Raw genomic sequence first — 17,214 nt, forward strand, 5'->3', positions numbered from 1 at the left:
TCTCTCTCTCTCTCTCTGTCTGTCTGTCTGGTGAGTGCACATACCCTATAGCAAAAAATGCTCCAAAAAAAAGGGGATAGCATCATGTAGGTAGTGGGACGACCATGAAATTGAATCAATCAAATGAGTCGAAATATGACTCTGCTCTGCAAGAAGTGTGTGAATTTTATTTAGCCAATTTCTTCCTCTTTACAGTGTGAATGACAAACCAGTCCAGAGGGGTCCTGAGTGTATTAAATGACACAAGCACAGTGCCTAGCATTAGTAGGTACTCAGTAAGCAGAAGTCCTTTCCATTTTCACGTGGTTCAATCTGATCTTTTTACTCACCTCCTCTTCCCACAGATGCACTCTGCCCATACCAGATGTAGTATTGATTATCTCTTGAGCATGGCTTTTGCCTTCCCACCTTCATACTCTTACCCTCCCGGCTTCATGTGTTTCTGCACACTGTCCCCTTCCTCTGAAGAGCCTTCCTTTGTTCCCTCTCCCCTCATACACTCCTGGTCCACCACCTAAGAACTTTACTTATCTTTCGAGGTTTAAATTAAATATTATTCTTCCTTGTATCCTTTTCTAATCATTCTCATTAGACGGTGTCTCTTTTTACTGTGAATGTCTGGGTCTGTACCGACCACTGTCCTCAAGGGCACTTAGTATGTTTTGTCGTGCATTGCCGTTATGTATCTTTATGATCTTGTCTCTCAGACTTTAAACTCATTGCAGAAAGGGGTTGTAACTTCTTGCCTCTGGATATCCACCATACTGTGCAGTGTAGCTGCTGAGACACTGAACGTATGGTCAAAATAACAAGATTTAGAGGCAAGCTTATCTGGGTTTGAATGGTGGCCCTGCCACTTCCTTAGTAGCTGTTGACCTCAGACAAGGTACTTCACCCTCTGAACCTCTGTGAAATATGAGTAGTCATACCTACTTTGTGGTATCATTGTGCACATTAAACAAAATAACATGTAGAGTGCCTGACACAAAATAGGTGACTAATAAATATTAGATCCTTCCCCTCGATCACGATTCAGAAGTGGATTAAGTAGAATGATGTTGACTCCTTATGCCATGATTTTCCAAGCGGGAAATTGTTGATAATGCATTTGAATAGAGTCATCTACTGTAACAGGGACTGGTTTACACCCTCCGACTTATCTGAGAAGCCAGGTGTCACTCTGTGGAAGAACCACAGACACTAGCTACATATTGACAAGTGACGTTTTCATCCTGTAAGGGCATATGGATTTGTATTTGTAATTCCCCCCAGATAAGATTTTACCGTCCCTCTTAATTTTATTAATCCATTCTAAACTGACAGATGTTGTGGTGAGCCTTGAGCTCTTGGGGATTCTTGTTTCGTTTCTGATTAAAAGATGAGTTTCATTCTTAAACGGGAGGGTCTAAGTATACGCTGCCCGCCTCTCCTAAACAGCTTGTTTGAATGCCAGAAGTAAACTTGTTATTCTCGACTGGATACTAAAGAAGCTTTTCAGTATCCAAGCCCCTGGTAAAATGTTCCATTTAATAGACCGAAGAGTAGTATGGGGATGGTTTAATAGAAGTATTTGCTACGTTGTAGATTCTGAATAAATCGTAATTAGTGTGATCCTCATTTTTATTTACTTTTTAATTTTGAGTAGAGCCTTCAGAGAGTAGGCAGAACTCCCAGAACTAATCCTTGTTGATCTCTTGTCTTTTGGAGGGCACACAGAATTCGTGGGCACGGAAATTCAGCCAGATAATGACCCAGACTATGGTCAATGTTTTAGTATGGTTTGTGCTTTGTTCTTTATTGAAGTCCAGCTCTGAGTGTAATAGCACAGCAATTGCTAGCTCCCGTCCATCAGATCAGAGAACATCAGCAGATGATCTATTTAACACGGGAGAAGCCAAGGTTGCCTAAGTCATGGGCCGCTCTGCTACTCTGGTCAGTGTAAGAATTTTAATGAAGAGATTTATGTTTTCTTCCATGAAACCTGGTTCTCTTGGTTTAGTGTTTTGTTTTGTTTGTTGTTTTTTATTTGGTTTCTTTTTCCCCCTTCTGTCAGCTTACTTCCAAGAAGAGGCTCATGTTCTGGTTCCAAGGCATCAGCCCTAGAATGGGCAGTTGTCCATAACTGGCTGGGGACAATCATCTTAGACATCTCCCTGGACACCAGACACTTGCTATCATTTCTACTCTCCTGTTGGCTGATCCTCCTAATGCTTTTTAGGGGCACTTGAGGTCATTTTTCACCATAAGGGCTGTCACTCTGTGGATGAGACTCTGAGTAGGACTGCGGGTATGCTTTCTATCACTTTGGACTGAGGTGTTAATAATAATAACAGCCTCTGTTTGTCGAATTGCTATGCAGTACAGTAAGTTGTTTACCATGTATTGCCATTCATCTTCATAAGAGCCCTGCAAGGCTCACTATTACACCCGTTTTACAGATTAAATATCAGAGAAGCCAAGCAACTCACTCAAGGTTTTCACAGTTAGTAAATATCAAAGTCAAGACTTAACTTCAAAGCCCTATTTCCACCGTGTTTACAGAAAGCTCAAAATGCCTGAAACTCTGAAATCACTGTGGTATTTCACACTAACTTTATCAAAATTCCTGGGACATTAATTCAGTGATTTGAGTTGAAAGTGTGAGGCCTTAGCCAATTTAAAAACAGCAGATTTCCACATTCTTACAAGAAAACACAGAGAAACTCAGTATATTAGGCAAACTGGAATTGAAAAGCTTAAGTAAAAATATTCATTTTAAGGTCATCTGTTTATACCGACACGAGGTCTATGGAAAATGAGGGAGTCGGCTTCGCATTTCTGAAATATGCAATTTTACAATGGGAACGTGTTATAAAACGCCCTGCCACTGTTGTTTTCCTTGGGATTTAGGGTGAGAGACATGAAGGCTGACAACTCTCTTCCTGTTGTAGGTCAGAGCTTCAAGGAACTCTGTAATCTTCCCACCAGCTTTGCTCTCTCCTGGAACTCATGGGTAAAATTAGATGCTGGCTGGCCTTCAGTCCTTGAGTTTGAAAGCTTTCAGAGGCCGAGACAGACAACTGCAGCCTACTGCTTTCTCACAGTACCGCTGTGAGAGACACTTTGTACAGACTGACAGAGTTTGGTAAACTGACGAGTGTCTGACGATTCCGCCGTAAGGCGCCCCTTCACAGCAATGCCCGTAGGAGCAGAAGAAAATCGCCTTTGTGTGGTTCATCTCCTTGGAAATAGCATCGGGCTTCCTGTTCCTTAACCAATATGTCGCATTGACCTCTCGATGTTGCTGTGCTGTGTGTCCTGCTGCAGTTAAAACAACAGCAACTCTGTTTGAGGAGTTAGTTGGCATCAGTTTATTACATACATTCTAATGGACCCTAGGAGGCAGACATAGGGAAAAGGGTATGGGAAAAAAATCATTTAGAGGGTGAGTGCTCTCCCAAACCAGCATCCAACACATTTATCTCATTTGACACATTTTGCCTGGAAGTCATAGAAATAGACTGAGGTGCCCCGTCAGAATATAAAGAGCCAGCGATTAAAACCAGACTAAAAAGGGCCAACCCATTAGGGAAGTACCCTCCCTAGGGAGCGGGTGGGCAGGGAAAGGAGGTTAGATGGCAATTATTAAACACTGAATCAAAAATATGTTCACAGAGGCTGCTACGCAGAAAAATCCTCCTTCCCAGACTTAGCTGGGCAGGGGACAGTTAAGGAAAGGGAGTTCTGCTTATTCTCTGCTGCAGGATGCTACCCCCTGACCCTTTATAAGTCAGCCTTGCTTGATTACTCCTTTTAATTCGAGACTCAGAACAGCTTGTAAAGTGTCTTTTTTCTTTTCTTTTTTTTTTTTTATCATTCCTTTCCAGATTGTGTAGGCCACACTGTAGCTTGAGCTTTCTCTTTGTCCACATCTGTTTTCCAACCTCATTACTCTTCTGTTATTACATTCATTTAAAAAAAAAAAAAAGGAAAAAGAACTGTTTATTTCTTCTCTGCATGTTTTCCCCCAGTTTCAAAAGCTAAAATGGTAAATCATGCGGTGTTTGATGTGACCCTCTCCACAATTTCTAGTATGTGAATTGATGTTTGCATATATGGGAACTGGTTGGACCTTATTGTTTAAATTAGCTATAGCCCAATAATAAGATTGTGTGTAAGTATGAGACTCACAACTCACATAGGCTGTTGTGTTGTAGACTGAGATTAAGACCTCTCATTTCTATAGCATACTTTTTTATATATAATAATGTTAAATCATTCTCTTCAGGGCACATAATACTAACATGAATTTTTAAACTAATATGACTCCTCAGCACTTGAATTTGAATATAAATTCTTTAAGACAAATGGAAGCTGGGAGGTAGAGCTTTAGTCTTTAGGATGGTTTTACTAGGTGTAGAGAAAGCTAAGTGAAATGAGACAAGGATGCCCACTAACATCACTTCCATTCAACACTGTACTAGAAGTACTAGTCAGTGCAATGAAATAAAGACAAGCTAAAAGAAAGAAGAATTGGAAAGAGGAACTCTTTCAGCTCCATAACACAGCTGTTAAGTGCCGTGTACAAGAGATCGTATCCCACATAGTTGACCATGGTTTGAATCAGAACCCATGCAGCTTCAAAAACACTCCAGGCCTGTGTGCATGCATGCCCCAAATCCTGATGGGATGCAGAAGAGGAAGAGACAGGATTAGGGCATGACCATGCCCCACAGTGGGGATGCTTTCTCCCTTTCCCTTTCTTTCTGGGAACAACAACAGCAACAACAACAATAAAATCATTGAAAAGAGCCATAGCTGATCTTACTTGCAGATAATACAATTTGCTACATAGAAAATCCAGGAGAATCTGCAACCTGTTAAAATAATAGAAAGAATTCAGTAAGGTTACTGAATACAGAAGTCAATGATGTTTGTATATGTCAGTAATAACCTATTAGAAAAAAAAGAAAGACCTTATTTGTAATAACAATCAAGAGCATGGAGAAGCTAGGAGTAATCCTTGGAAACATGCAAAACCTTTACAGGAAGTTTATGAAACAAAGTTGAAGGAATAAAAGAAGACCTAAGTAAATGAAAATAACTTGTTCATTGATAGGAAGACAGTATTTTAAAGTGGTCAGTTATCCCCAAATTAATCTAAAAATTAAATGAAATTCTTATGAAAACCATCAAAAGATTTGAAATAGAGTCTAGGCAGAAAACCAATGACACACTGAAAATCTTTACTGAAGCAAGTTAGTGAAGGACTTACTTACAAAGGATATGAGCGAAGGTTAGGGAAACCAAGAAACCAACGGAGGAAGGTGAAACACCCTAAGCTAACAAAAACAAGAGGCCTTTAGTACCACTGAGCCTGAAGCTGCAAGGGAGTACAGCTGTTATCCAAACCCAGGCAGTGCGATAGCTTTAGCTGGAGGAGAGGCCTTTAGTAGAGGAACAGCTCCTGCTGATCTGGGCACAGTGGTGAGGGAGCCTTTTTCTCCTTCACCCTCAGTGTTCCTACCATTGAGACTCATTCGCTGAGTCAAGGAAGAAGGGACCCTGTGATGCCATCTAGAGGTTAGTCTCATGGGGCACAGAGCAAGCTGAAGATGAGTGGAAGGAGCCAGCAGGCAGGGAATATCTAATACGAGTGTTTTCCATAGAATTTCTCAAGGTGATCTTGAACTTCATGAGGAAGATCAAAGAGTTAAACCTGCAAAGAACAGGTTTGAAGGACAACCGACCTTGTATCATATTCATTTCAATTTCATTTCATTTCTGTCCCGCCAAATATTAAAATGTATTATAAATGTGTGTGGGACCAGCAGTTGGCATAATAGCTATGTCGCTGGACTCCCATGTAGTCGACTGCGGTTTGAGTCCTGGACCCAGTGGCTTAAACTCACGCCGGGTACATGTGTGTGCATACCCACAATCCCTAGAGGAGAAGAGATTGCAGCATGGCCATCACCCCTGAGGGTTGATTTCTTGCTTTTTGTCTCTCTGTCTCTTTCTTTCAGGCAAGTGCACGTGCCCTATAGCAAAACCTCTAAAAAATATTATAAATGTGTAATAATCAAGACAGGATGGCATTATTACAGAGAAAGACAGATGGTAAATATATTGTGTTGGGATGAATGATTATCCTATAAGAAAAATTTAGTACTTCATATTTGGATGATTGAAATGTAAAAACTCCAGGGCCAGCAGATGGCATAGTGGTGAAGGTGCTAGACTCTCATGTGGTCAACTGTGGTTTGAGGCCCAGTCCTAGTGGCTTTGAAACTCATGTTGGGCATGTGTGCATGTGTGCCCAAAATCCTGAGAGAAGAAAGGATTGTGGCAAAATCTCTCTCTCAAAAAAAAAAGAAATTTTAACATTCCAACCATAAATGATGGCAAAGATGTGGAAACTCATACACCATTGGTAAAAACATAAATGGATGTAACCTCTTTGGGGATTACAAATTAATCTAAAAGTTAAATGAAATTCTCACAAATTTGGAGGTTAATTTGCAATGCCTGGTAAAGTGTGGATTGTAGAGCCAGACTCCTCTCCATCTATAAAATGGGAATAATAAAGGATTATAACCTCAAAAAGTTATTGTAAAAAATAAATGAATTGGTGCTAGCACGTGGCATGGTGGTTAAAGTGCTGGATTCCCACATAGCCCACCACAGTTTTGAGTTCTGGATCCGGCACTTTGAAAATCATCCCATGTGGGACCAGCAGATGGCGTAATGCTTATGACACTGGACTCCCACGTAGTCAACCGTGATTTGAGTCCCAGACTGGCAGCTTAAAACTCATGCTGGACGCATGTGCTCGTGCGCCCAAAATCCCAAGAGGAAAATAGAGGAAAAGGGATTACGGTGTAGCCATCCCCGCTCCCCACAGGGGTGATTTCTCGTTTTCTGTTTCTCTGTCTCTTTCTGTCTCTTTGACGAGCGCATGCGCCCTATAGCAAAAACAAAAACAAACAAACAAAAAAAAACAATTCTCTCAAAACAAAAAAAGAAAGAAAGAAAATCACCCCAGGTGTGTGTTTGTGTCCCCAAAATCCTGAGGGGAGAATGGAGGTAAAGGGATTGCAGTATAGTCATCCCTCCAGGGGCGGGTAGGGGGTGATTTCTCACTTTCCCTCTCTTTGTCTCTCCCTGGCAAGTGCATGCACCACTCTATGGCTAAAAACTGAAGGAAAGAAAAAAAAGAAGGGACAAATGGGATAGCTTCATGTTGTGAAAATCACACCTTTCCTGGGTACTGCGCTATTTCCCTTCCTCATCTCTAATAAGAGTTGCTGTTTGAGTATTGTTTGATAAAGATCTGAAATCCATATGTAAGCTCTTGTAGTCAGGGTCAGTTTCTATTGTAGTGGGGAAGCTTTGCCTCATTTTCATTAAAATGGTAACTGTTTGAGACAACCCTCTCTTGATCATTAACAAGCAATAAGATGTTTATCATATATGCACACTTCAGCAACCAAGTTAACAAATGCAGGGTTGTCATTTTCGGATTTGACCTCATTTTTACTTCAGTACTTTGGGAGTTACACAGGATATTCAATCCTAAGCAGAGAAGCTGTGATTAGTAAAGGAGACAGGTGGCTTGAAAGAGAGAGACAGGTCCAGTCAGCATGGCACAGGCAATAGCGTGCTGCCGGGCAGCCCTGGAGCCACACTGGGTGGGCCTGGGTTCTGATCCTGGTTGACCTGAATACCTGCGGCTGCCTGTGAAGCCGGCTGACTGTGAGGCTGTTGGGAGGACTGTGGCATGGCAAGACCCTGTCCAGTGTATGTGTGTGTCTCTCTCTTTTCTTCTCAAATAAAAACACTTTTAAAATAAAATAAAATAAAAATAAAGACACTCACACCCAGCCCATTAGTGGATGCAGACAATGGCTAATGTGTGAATATCTAAAGGATGATCTTTTGTGCATGCTTTTCACAGGAAACTCACCCTGACAAATTATGTTTGAGGAAAGGTTTGGGAAAGGGGAATTAGTTTCCAAAGGAAAGTGTGAGAAGCACCTTGGGTTTGAATGATTTAACACTAAACTAAGACATGGTATCTGAGAAACTGTATCTGAGAGTGGAGAGATGAAACAAGAGGCTTAGGAAAATTTTTCTGTCCAGTGTTCTCAGGGTTTACCAAGATGCCCTTACATGTAGATATTGTCGTCTGAAACTGGCATATTTAGGAAATTTTTAAATATCTGATTGCTACAATCAGTGACTCACAGCCCTTTGCACCTCTGTTGTTGCGCAGTCTATCCCATGCCGTGTTAGAAATTTTCTGTAATCTAAGCCTATTTAGTCTATTTTCTCCCACTTTGTAAACTCCCTTTTTCCATAGTTGCAAATGTCTCCACCATTATTTGTTTCAATTTGTAAATTGCAGAAAGGCTAGAATAAACAGTGTCCTCACACACGCACACTCATCCATAGCCAGAGAGGAACCATCTCCAGCCAGAGACACATTCAAAAGGGGGGCACATTGAAAAGGGGACCCTCCATGTTTTCTTAATAGAGCCAGAATTCCAAAAGCAAGGTTCTTTTCTTCTCATCTCCTTTCTGGTAGGATAGAAAAGTTCATTTTTAAATTGCCACAGTACTTCATAACTTAAAAGTTAGTAAATAGTGATGTTAAGACTTTCATTTCTTTGGAAATAAACAAGCAATTGGTCTCTCAGAAATATTCAGGCCCCTTCCCGACAGCTGCAGTGTTGAACATGTCTTGTTGATCTTTGAATTCCCAACACTTAGCCATGGTTGGTGGTTGAATGAGTGAGCGAGTGAGTGAATAATTGAACAAATGCCATGTTGCCAAAAAATGCGATGCTTGTCAAGACGTATGAGATGTTCACATGCTTACAGTCTAACTCAGAAGTCCAGAAAGGAGGTGGCAAGGACGTGAAACCTGGAATTTTCCAGACCAAAGCAAGTAAGGGCTGTGTAAGAAAGGACGATTTGACCTGAAACACGACCGTAGCGTGGGAGACTCTGCTTTCCTTTGTTTTCTTCTCTACATCCAAGACCTGTCCTATATAGGTCTGTGTGTGCTCAAAGCTCACTGAAAATCCATCGTGCCCCCCCCCAAAATAAACTGGGCCATGTTTCTCTTGAATATTTAATATCATGTCCTACATATTGTGCCTGGAGAGAAACTTAGTCACTTGTAGATGTCACGTTAGGCCATAGATACACTGTCAGTCACTGAAGAGTCGATATCCTTAGTCGTATTTGATCTTGGGGGCTGTTTGCACCTCTACTTTTTTTAATCCTTGCCTATTTTGCATTTGCTATGTCTCCATTTATTTGGTCAGTATTTTTTTAAGTTTATTCACTTATTTCTTCCATGATTGAGAGAGAGATAGAACCCCCCACAGGGTCCTAATATCATGATTTCTCCCCGCCCCCCGCCCAAGTCTTCAGCTAGCCTTCGATTATGCGTCTGTCCATGCCCAGTGTACCAGGGAGGCCTCCTGATAAATTGGGAACCTTCCTACGTGGGATTCCTGTGGGCACCGTGTTTTATTTACCATTGTACCACTGTCCCCCCTTCCTGTTAAGTATTTTTCTATTTACTATGGATTTTCTTGACCACTCACACCTAAAATGAATAATATATAGGATCTGTCTTTAAAGTATATTTCTTAATCCAGTCGGGAAGGCACAGTAATATTGGAAATGATGGTTTCTGTCTGTGCCCTTCTCTTTGCATCACCTCAACGAAACTCCACTAGTACCACATTTTTTAGTCTTTAGTCTCCTTTCTTTTTATCAGATTTGTGTTGTTTTTTATTGTAATATAAAAATGTATAACATGGGGACCAGCAGGTGTTATGGTGGTTAAGGCGCTGGACACTCCCATACGGCTGACCAGGGTTCAAGTTCTGAATCTGGTGGCTTGCTTTCTCACTTCCTCTCTCTCTCAGTCTCACCCTCTGTCTTTCTCTGGTCAAACGAAAAATAATAATAATAATAATAAATGAGTGAATAAATAAAATAAAATAAATAACTATTTAAAAAAGTATAACATTAAGTTTACCTTCTTAATCATTCTTCAAGTGTATAGTTTATTAATGCTTTTATATATTATTGTGCAACAGATCTCTAGGAAGAACTTTTTTTTTTTTTCAGGTTTGCCACAGTGCATGAGCACTCATCAGAGAGAGGCGGAGAGATAAAGAGAAAGGGAGAAGGAGAAAGCACCCCCGCCTAGGGCCACCAGATGACATGGTGCTTAAGGCATTGAACTCCCTCATGGTTGACCATGGTTAGAGTCTCGGACCTGGTAGCTTGAAAATCATGCTGGGTGCATGAACATGCGTGTCCAAAATCCTGAGAGGATAATAGAAGAGAAGGGATTGCAGTGTGGCCATTCCCCCTGGGGAAGTGATTTCTCACTTTCTCTCTTTCTGTCTCTCTCTGGTGAGTAAACATGCCCTATGGAAAAAAGCTTAAAAAAAAAAAAAAGAAAGAAAGAAAGAGAGAGAGAAAGAAAGAAAGCACCCCCAATGGGGTGTGATAACACTGCAATCTCTTCTCGATTTTTCATCTTGCTAGGATGTGGGGCATGCACGCTCACACTCCCAGTGTGTTTTTCTGGCTGCCAGGTCTGGGATTCAGACCACAGGGTCAGCCAGGTAGGATCTAGCCCCCTTTACTAGGTCACAGGCTGGCCTTAGAACTTTTTTGTCTTGTGTAATTGGAATTCTATACCCATTAAACAATTCCCCATTACCCCAATCCTCCAAGCCCCTGATAATTACATTCTGCTTTGTTTCTATTAATTTCACTATTTTAGGCGATGTATGTCAGTGGAAGTGTTTGTCTTTTTATAACTTGTTTATTTCACTTAACATACTGAGGTTCATCCATGTTAAGTAGTGATATCAAGGCTTTTACTTGGAAGTAAACAAGTGATGGACTGATCTCATGTTATGGCAGATGACAGAATTTCCTCCTTTTTTAAAGCTAAATGATATGACACAGTATGTATAGTCCACATTTTCTTTATCCATTCATTCATTAATGAAAACTTAGGTTGCGTCCATGTCTTTGGGTATTGTGAATTACGCCACAATCTGCATAAATGTGCAGATATCTCCGAAATTCTCTTTTCAGTTCTTTTAGATGTATAACAAGAAGTCGGATTATGAGATTATGTGGCAATTCTACTTAGAATTTTAAAAGGAACTTCCATACTGTTTTCCACAGCAGCTGCATCACATTTTACATGACATCCCACCAACAATGCACAAGGCTTCTAATTTTTCTACATCCTTATTTGAATTTGTTACTTTCTGGTTTGGGATTTTTTATTGGTTTGTTGTTTATTAATGTAGTTTTTTTATATACAGTGGTCATTCTAAGGGTATGAAGTGATGTATCATTGTGGTTTTGATTTGCATTTCTCTGCCGGGGGATATTAGTGATATGGGGTATCTTTACATATACTTACTTGTTAGCCATTTGTATGTATTCTTTCTAATAATAATTTTATTGTAGTTTCCAATTTACATATTGTTGTATGTCTTTATGGGGCACAGTGTGGTTTTTCAAAGCATGTATATCATGTGTAATAATGAAATCTAGGATCTGAACATGTTCACCATCTCGAACTTCTGTCATTGTTTTGTGGTGTGCTAGTTTGTTCTTTATTATAATATTTTATAACTCATCCTACTTGTTTGCATGCATTCTTGTGTCTGTTAACCAAGTTCTTCCTGTTCCTTATGTAATCTGGAAAAAGGTCTATTGAAGTCCTTTGGCTATTTTTTCACTTGGGTTATTCTTTTTAAATAATTATTTAAATTTATTTGTTATTATTTGTTTTAGAGAAAGAGCGAGAGAGAGAGACAGAGAGAGAAAGTGAGAAAGCAAGCTGCCAGGTCTGAGACTTGAACCACAGTCAGCCATGTGGGAGTCCAGCGTCGTTAACCACCATGCCACATGCCAGCCCCTAGTTGGGTTATTTTTTTAACTGTAGAGCAAATAGCAGTTCTTTATATATTCAGGGTGATAACCCCTTATCATATATATTGTTAATTTTACTATTTTAGATATTGTATGTAAGTATATTTTTTCCTGTAGATTACTTTTTCATTCTTTTTTCTCCCTTGCTGTACAGCTTTTAAGTTTGATGTGGTCCAATTTGTTTATTTTTGCTTTTATTGCTTGTGCTTTTTGTGTCATATCTAAGAAATCACTACCAAACCCAGGGTCAAAAAGCTTACCCCCTGTGTTTTCTTCCAGTAGTTTTATAGTTCCACATTTACATTTAGGTGTTTAATATATTTTGAGTTGATTTGTGCACATGGTGTGAAGGAATGATCCAGTGCCATTCTTTCTGCATGTGTATATCACATTTTCCCAAAACCACTTATTGAAGAGATTATCCTCAAATTATTTTTTAAAGAAAAAACTGAAAGATCTTTTTTCTGTAGGAAATTGTGACAATAGTATTATTATATACAAAGGCAATCAGTGAATATGCAGCGGAAAATATTGGCAAACAAGAATTACAGAGTTTTGTTGGTCAGTTAAAGAATAAAAATATCAAATATGAAATATCAGGCTATGTTTTAGAATTTTGTAATATTTATGGGGCTTGTTGTCTTTTAAAATTATGTCATTTTGGGGGCTGTCAGGTGGTGTGTTGGTTAAAAGTGTTGGACCTCCCACATGGTGGACTGCGGTTTGAGTCCTGGACCTGGCGACTTGCTTTCTCAATTTTCCTCTCTCTGTCTTACTCTGTCCCTCTCTGGTCAAATTAAAATAAACAAATAAATAAATAACTGAAGTTAAATAAAATAATTATTCTTAAAAATGCTTTAAAAATAAGTCATTTTAGCTTTTGGCTGGAACTGCTACCTTCTAGTAATTAACCAAAACGACTAACACAAAGGATAAGAGGAGAGGCACCCAATATATGCTCTCTAGGCCTTTTAGAAAACACAGAGTGGTTTCTTTGGCAAAGTATACGCAAATCTACAAGAAAAGTGGTATCATAGACATCAAGGGAATGGGTACTGTTTAGAAAGGAATGCCCCACAAATGTTACCATGGCAAAACTGGAAGAGTCTACAATGTTACCCAGCATGCTGTTCGCATTGTTGTGAACAAACAAGTTAAGGGCAAGATTCTTGCCAAGGGAATCAATGTTGCGTATTGAGCATATTACGCATTCTAAGAGCAGAGATAGCTTCCTAAAACGTGTGAAGGAAAATGACCAGAAAAAGAAGGAAGCAATAAAATAAAAAATAAATAAATAAATAAATATATTAAAAAAAAAAAAAAAAAAAAAAGAAGGAAGCCAAAGAGAAAAGTACCTGGGTTCAACTAAAGCGCCAGACTGCTCCACCCAGAGAAGCACACTTTGTGAGAACCAATGGAAAGGAGCCTGAGCTACTGGAACCTATTCCCTATGAATTCGTGGCATGATGGGTGTTAAAAATAATCATCTATGGTCTATAAAAAAATCATTTTAATGATCACTCCTCATCCTTTTTTTTTTTTTAGTGAGAAAGAGATTTTTGCTATAGAGTACGTGTGCTTCTTACAGAGAGACAGAAAGTGAGAAATCACCCCCAGGGGAAATGGCCACGCCACAATCCTTCAGGATCTTGGGCACTCATGCACATGGGTCTGGTGTGAGTTTAAGCCACTGGGTCTGGTTGGACAGTAGTCAACTATGTAGGAGTCCAGCAATGCAACCATTACACCATCTGCTAGTCCCCACTCCTCATTCTACATAAAAAAGTATATTCCTACTTAAGATATATCTTAATTTTGTCTTATTTTTTCTCAAAGAGAGCCCTTAATATTGTATAAGTTTCAGGCTACTCGTATCTAGATATACCCCTGTTCAGATGTATTAGGTTTTATATCAGTTTTGTATTATTATCTCTTGGTATCTGCTCAACCTGGACTCGCTGCCTTTTCTAACCTGAAATAGAGCATCATTTATGGTCTCCCTTCACTAACACTGGGAAGTCCCTTTGCCTCACTTTACATTAGGTCTGCTGTGCCTTCTGTATCCCATGCATTCTCCTTTCTTGACTTACTTTCTCATTTTAATGGCATACATCCTCTAGCAGTTTCCATTTCCAGTGTTAGTTATTCCTTTCTGTAGAGCTGAATGTCAATTTTCCATAATTTCATGGAGTTTATATTTTCATTTATTTCGAGGCACACATACACACACACACACACACACACACACTCACGGACATCCTCCCTCCAGGAGTGTCTTGCCATGCTGTGATCCTCCCCATAGCCCTCCAGCCACCAGCATCATAGGCACAACTGACATGTTCAGGCTAACCCGAGATCTAAACCCCTGGCCTTACACACTGTAACACGGCAGCTGGGCCTCAATTCTCCCTCAACCTGAAGATCTCCCTTACCATTTCTCAAAGTATCAGTATGCTGGCTAGAATTCTTTTAGCTTCTTTTAATTGGAAAATGTCTGTTTTACCTATTTTTAAAGGATGTTTTCACTGGCTGTAGCTTTTTTAAAATCACAGCATTTATGTATGTCGTTCTGGTTTGCATTGCTTTTGACAAGAAGTCAACATTTGTTCTTTTTTTTTTTTTTCATTTTGCTAGAGGGCACACGCAACTCACCAGAGAAAGAGAGAGAAAGATCGATCAGGCTACAATCCCTTTTCTTCCATTTCTTCCTCATTTTGGGATTTTGAGCATGCACACACATGCACCTAGAATGTTTTTCAAACCACCAGATCTTAAACTCTGAAACATGCTGTCAGCTATGTATAATCCAGCCACCTCAACCACCAGGCTGGCCCAGCATTTGTTCTTGGTTCTGTATGCAATATGTCTTTTTACTTCTGACTCCTTTTAAGATCTTTCTCTTATCTGTTTTTAGCATTCTGATGATATATTCTGGAATAGTTTTATTCATGTCTATTTTATAGTTTCTTGAACTTCTTTGATCTGTGAGTTTATAATTTTCATCAAATTAAAAATATTTTCTGGCCATTATTATTATTATTTTTTGGAGAGTTTTTGCTATAGGGTATGTGTGCTCATCAGAAAGAAAGAGAGAGACAGACAGAAAGTGAGAGATCACCCCCCCCAGGGGGGATGGCCATGCCACAATCCCTTCTCCTCTTGGGATCTTGGGCACATACACACACACATGCCCAGTGTGAGTTTAAGCAGCTGGGTCCGGGCTTCAAACCGCGATTGACTACATGAGAGTCCAGCAACATAGCCATTATGCCAACTGCTGGTCCCTGGCCGTTATTTTTTCAAATTTTTTTATGTTAGATTCTCTTTCTGAGACTCCAATATCATGGATTAGACCTAGGCTTTATTTCTGTCTATGCTTCAGCTTAGACCATTTCTGTTGCAATATCATCATGTTTACATGTCTGTGTAATCTTTAATCTGTTGTCATTTCTGTCTGGTGAATTTTTATTTTAAAAGTTATACTGTTTTACATAGCTAGTATTTCCTGTCTTCATTATGTTTATGTTTTCTTTTAAATCTTTGAACATATTTTAATAGCAGTTTGAACTCCATTCTATGAAATACCTACAGCCAACATTGTACATAATGGAGAAAGGTTGCTTTCCCTTAAGATCAAGAACAAAGTGAGGATGTTCACGTTCACTAATCTGATTCAACTATGGAGGTTCTAATCAGTGTAGTAAGAGAAATAAAGAAAACAAAGTTATTCCGATTGGAAGAAAAAGAATAAAACTGTTTTTATTCATAGACAAAATGAATAAAATTTTATATAATCTATTTTTTAAAGACTAATTTAATTGTTATTATTATTATTTTTAATTTGCTATAGGGCACATGTACTCACCAGAGAGAGACAAAGTGGGGGAATGAGGTGAGAAAGCAAGCTACCAGATGTAGGACCCAAACCGCGGTAGGCCATGTGGGAGTCCAGCACCTTAACCACTGTGCCACCTGCTGGTCCCTGTAATCTATTTTTAAAAAATAATTATTTTATTTTAGTCATTATTATTATTGTTATCTAATTTGACCAGAGAGAAACAGAGAGAAAGAGAGAGAGATGAGAAGAGCAAGCCGCAAGGTCCAGGACTCAAACAGTGGTCGGCCAGGTAGGAGTCTAGCACCTTAACCACTACACCACTTGCCAGCCCTTTTTTTTTTTTTAAAGAATTATTTTATTCATTATTATTATTATTATTATCCCTGTAATCTATTTTCAAAAAGCTACTGGAACTGGGCTAGCAGGTGGCATGACAATTAATGTGCTGGATTCCTACATGGGGACCACAGTTCAAGTCCTGGACCTGGTGGATTGCTTTCTCATTTTCTCTCTCTTTCTCCTCGAGCACATGTGCCCTGTAGCAAAAATAATAATAATAATAATAATAAATAAAATTAAATAAAGAATATTTTTTCAAAAAAACTAATATCAGAGCTAGTAAGGAATTTAGAAGAGTCAAAATATAATATTAATATGTAATATTATCAAGAAATAATCTGAAATCAGGACTGACAGGTGGTGTGGTAGTTAGAGACACTGGATTCCCACATGGCCAAATGTGGTTTTTGTTTTTTTGTTTTTTTTTTTTATTATCATCATAATCTTCTTTCTATTACACTAGATTACATATAACTTTACATTGACTTCCATTGCTTTTTCAAAAGGGAATGCCATGCATGTCAGTCAATACAGAGATATCAATCTCCCCGCTTTATCATTCAATATCTTTTCCATGCTTTTCCCAATAATTATTATTATAATTTTTTAAACAGTCAATCACTATTTCTCATTTTGCTTATTAAAAAGACTTCACCCATCATGAAATACTTCCCAGACCGGTTCAGTTGAGAATACTATACATGTCATCATCAACAGGTAATAAACCATATCTATTTCTCATTAACATCCTGCCTCTCTATTGTTCACTGCTGTCTTTATCCTCTTCTCCCTCCTTTTTTTTTTTTTATACTTTGTTTTTTATTATAAATTTTTTTTTCTCATCACAACACACATATGAATTTTCCATCCAAAATACACTGTGCATTGGCTCAATCAAGCACATCAACATATATGTTCTCAGCAAATGATTTCCCAATTTTTGTGTCCTGCATACCTTGCCTTTTGTTTTGCCATCCTAGGTTCCCCATCCCCACCCTCTGCCATGTCCCATCTTCCTCCTCCATTGTCCCTGACATTCATGATTGCCCTCAATGGCTTCCGCCCCCCCC

This window comes from Tupaia chinensis, unplaced genomic scaffold, assembly GCF_000334495.1.
Source record: "Tupaia chinensis unplaced genomic scaffold, TupChi_1.0 Scaffold000407_4, whole genome shotgun sequence".
Taxonomy (NCBI): Eukaryota; Metazoa; Chordata; class Mammalia; order Scandentia; family Tupaiidae; genus Tupaia; species Tupaia belangeri.